Source organism: Taudactylus pleione, unplaced genomic scaffold, assembly GCF_031769625.1.
Source record: "Taudactylus pleione unplaced genomic scaffold, aTauple2 ptg000154l, whole genome shotgun sequence".
Taxonomy (NCBI): domain Eukaryota; kingdom Metazoa; phylum Chordata; class Amphibia; order Anura; family Myobatrachidae; genus Taudactylus; species Taudactylus pleione.
The window spans coordinates 24448654-24452983 of NW_028284556.1; positions in this window are offsets into that span (position 1 = coordinate 24448654).

Sequence of the window (4330 nt, forward strand, 5' to 3'; positions counted from 1 at the left end):
CCTGCCGACAGTCCAACTGTCTCTGACTCCCAACTGCCACTCAGAGTTTTGAAAGTAAACAGCAGCAGGTGATCATGTGACAGCAGCATGGCAGCTGATGATGGCACCAGCTATGCTTTACCAGACAGCCCATCACCATAGATGATGCCCATCTCATGTAGCTACATTGTAGCTGATACTGTTACTTCTCCTATTACAATCAATTGATGTTGACAAATGCTTGAAGTTACAAATCAGGGTAATTAAAAAAAACATTAATTCATATACATTTTTGAGCTTGGAAGAGGGCCTCTGTGGCATCACTGACAAATCTCCTTGCTGGACTGACGCAGATGGTGTATCGCTTGTATCTTTTATCATGGATGCTGTTTCATGCTGACTAACTATAGAAGGCTAGCTTGTATAGTAAGGAATTTAACCTTTCAGACCTAGAAATTGAATAAATTATAGAGGCTTAAGTAGAAATACGTATCAGCAACAGCATGACGCACAGTCACAGTGTCCTCTTTAGGGCCATATTCAATTTGAAGAGAAAAGTCAGAGGTTGGACTTTTCGCCATCATCGCCGTTTTTTGCAGGGATAACGTATTGGGCATGTGCCCGCTTATCCCCGTATTCAATTTGGATCCGCAGAAAACTGGACCCGGTGGAAAGGTAAGTATCGAAAAGTGCTGTTTGTTTTTGGGGAAATCACGCTGTCACCCCCCAAAAGATGTTCTGACATGGGGAATCGCTTTGGGTACCCCCGATTTGGCCTGCTGAAGATAGTCTGGGTTTTTACATAGCCGTGGCAGGTGCATAAATGCGCCTGTGAAGAACTAGTGAAGAATAGCACTTAGCTTTTTTTGGGGAGTAAAAATAACAATGCCTATCAAATTTGGGGTACATGAAAATGGGTACAAGCTTATTTTTAAGTCCCTAAAGTTATTTTTTTAAATTCTTCAAAAATGCACCTGCCGCTACCAGCTGCATTCTAGAAAATGCACCTGCCGCTACCAGCCGCATACATGGGAAACCCCCCTGACTCATTTTTGGTAGTTTAAAACTTTTTCCCCAATATTTTTTTTTTCACCCCCAAAATGAAAGTAAATTTTTTGGGGTGTCCTGAGGATTTTTTAAAAATGTTTTTTGACACAGATGACTTTTAGGGGACACTAAAAAGGCTGCAGGCTATTTTCTTTTATTCTGCACCCCAAAACCCCAATTCTGCACTTTTTTCACCATGTATTACATGGAGAAAACATATACCCATTTTTTTTACAAAGACTTTTCGCCCCGCGAAAAGTCTTTAAAATTTAATATTGGGATAATTGAAACAGGCGGAAATTACGTCATCAGCGATAAATTATCGCCGATGACAGACTTTTCGCCCCATATTGAATATGGCCCATAGTTGTTGTTGGTGGTAGAGTTTTAGAACTATTCTGCTGGCTGCACCTGAAAAACTCTTGAAAACAAAGGGTTACCCGGCAGTCATTTCTCATCCCAAGGGTCTTTTTCCTCTAATATTGATGACAACAGTTTATTTTGTAAATAGCCTATACAGTAGTTATTATATTACTCATAAACATTTGACCTTCAGTTACCAGTGGTACACGCAGGGTGGTGCTTATGAGCACCCAAAACTGTAAGACGCGAGAGCGGGTATCATATTATTAAGCCCTGGACCAATATGATGTGATTCCTTTCCTGCTAGGGAGAGGAGCCTAATGACATGGTGCCTGGACCTGTCTTCATCTACAACCCACAGCTGCTGCAAGGTATGTGTGTGTGTGTGTAATGCATATGCATGTTTGTGTTTAGATATATATGTGTGTATGTGTAATACACTGTACACGTGTGTGTATACACATATGTATGTTTGTATATATATATATATATATGTCTGTTTGAATATATATATATATATATATATGTGTGTATATATATATAACTATATGTGTGTGTGTGTGTAATATATACTGTACATGTATGTGTGTATATATGTATATATGTCTGTGTATGAATATTTATATGTATGTGTGTGTGTATATATATACAGTATATATATATGTTATATGTGTATATATATATATATAATATATATATATGCGTGTGTGTAAACTGTGTATGGAACGGCCCAATTCAGGAGCAGACCTACTTATTAGAAAAGACCACTCTTCTCTGTATTCTGAAAACGTCATCTGTACCAATATAAATAATAGCATCGGGGTCTATGCCACAGAAATGAGTTTGATAAGTGAAACTGATTCAAGCGACTAGAGTGTCTTATGTATAATGGCGTTTTATAACCCACTGGGTCAAGAATGAAGTGCAGTAGTGTTCATCTATATATGTGCATAAATCTTGTAGCAAAGTGTAGTAAAGTGCTTTGTGAAAAAAGTGCAGTGTGTGCAAAGTGTGCTACTAAAGTGCTGAAATAGACCAATAATTTAACCATTTAAAATTACCCCATCAAACTGGGGATGGTAAAGTGCTTCATAAATACCAAAAGATATACCAGTGATATGAACAGAGTGCAATAAAGATATATATAGCAATTTATTTATACATGAGCAAAAATCCAAAACACAGCCTAGCAATGATCACAACCTCTAATCAACCTTTAATGGGTTACCAGGTGGATACATTGCACTTTATTATCCACCTGGTTACCCCATTTTGATGGGATATTTTAATCGGTTAAATTATTGGCAATTTCAGCACTTTAGTAGCACACTTTGCACACGCTGCACTTTGGGGGTCACTCAGACCCGCTCGTGAGCAAAGTTCGCTCGCAAACGGGTCGATGTTGTGAGAATGCACATGCGCACGACGGAGGGAGCTCCGTCGTGCGCATGCGCGAGACCCGGTGAGCGACGAGAAATGCGTCGCTCCGGGTCTCGCACCAAAGGGGGCGTGCTGTCGATGGTGACTGATAGCACGCCCCCATGGGAACGCCTACCGTCTTAGTCCGGCCCCACTGACATCAGTAATGATGTCAGTGAGAGTGACTTTGGCTCTGATAGAGCCAAAATCACTCCTGGGCTTGCGGCAGCGAGACCGTACCGCAAGGTTCTCGTCGCAAGCCCGATGGTCGCGATGGTCTTGACCATCGTGACCATCATCATGGACGCTCGCATAAGCTGTGGGTGGTAACCCACAGCTATGCGAGCGTCCATAAGGCCGCTCCACATTTAAATAGGACGGCCCTGATTCAGAGCAAGCGTTCTGCTCAGAGCATTCAGCTCTGAATCAGGGCCTTTATTCACAAAGCACTTTACTACACTTTGCTACAAGACTTATGCATATATATATATATATATATATATATATATAAAACCATGTTCTCCCAAGGCTCTATATAAAGGGCGGTCTGCCCGGCAAAATTATCTTGCCACCCGGGACCTGCAGGACGCGCTGTTTACGCAGTGCCGCAGAAACCAATAACAGCCGGTGTCGTCTTCTCAACCAATCGCCGCCGGCAGATTCTCTTCACTACAGCTCCCAGAATCGCCCTGGCGCTTGTGGCTCCTCCTCCCTCTGTGTGCGCCTTCTGCAGCTGCCGCCCGCTCATCGCTCTGTGTTCCTGGCTTACTCAGCCTCACTCCAGTCCCTCTCCATCACACGCTGCTCCCGCCACAGCCACTCTCCATTCACTGTGCCTCAGAGGGGATGTCGGACCCGGGCTGGGGAGGTGTGCAGACCAGTTGCCCAGGTGTAAACGGTGCTGGTAGAGGAGCACCCTGAAAGGTAAGGACCCCTGTCATTGGTGTTACTGGCTGGCTTTGTGGGGGTGCGGACACATCGCCGGGGACCGGGAGGATTGCCTGATTTTCGGGAGGCTCCCGACCAAAATCGGGAGGGTAGGCAAGTATTTTATACATACATACATAAATACATACATACACACATACATACATACATACATACATACATAAATACACACATACATACATACACACATACATAAATACATACATACACACATACATACATACATAAATAGATGCACGGCAGAGACTTGCTGGCAGCCTGGAGTGAAAAGGTCATACAGGAGTTGGGGCAGATAGCGGCGGCTAATTAGACCAGCAGCCGTCACCAGAAGGTTGTATATTTCAGAGACATCCTTTTTTTGTTTGGTGGACTCAGCAGCGCCCTCCAGGGGCTGGCACTTTTAGGCAGCTGCCTAAAGGCCCCCATACATCAGAGATTGATTGCAGCAATCGTGCAATTTGCAATCGATTGTGTATAAAAAATCTTTCCCTTTTTCAATCGATTGCAGATTGCAGAATTGCCACAATCGATTGAAAAAGGGAAATATTTTTATACACAATCGATTGCAAATTGC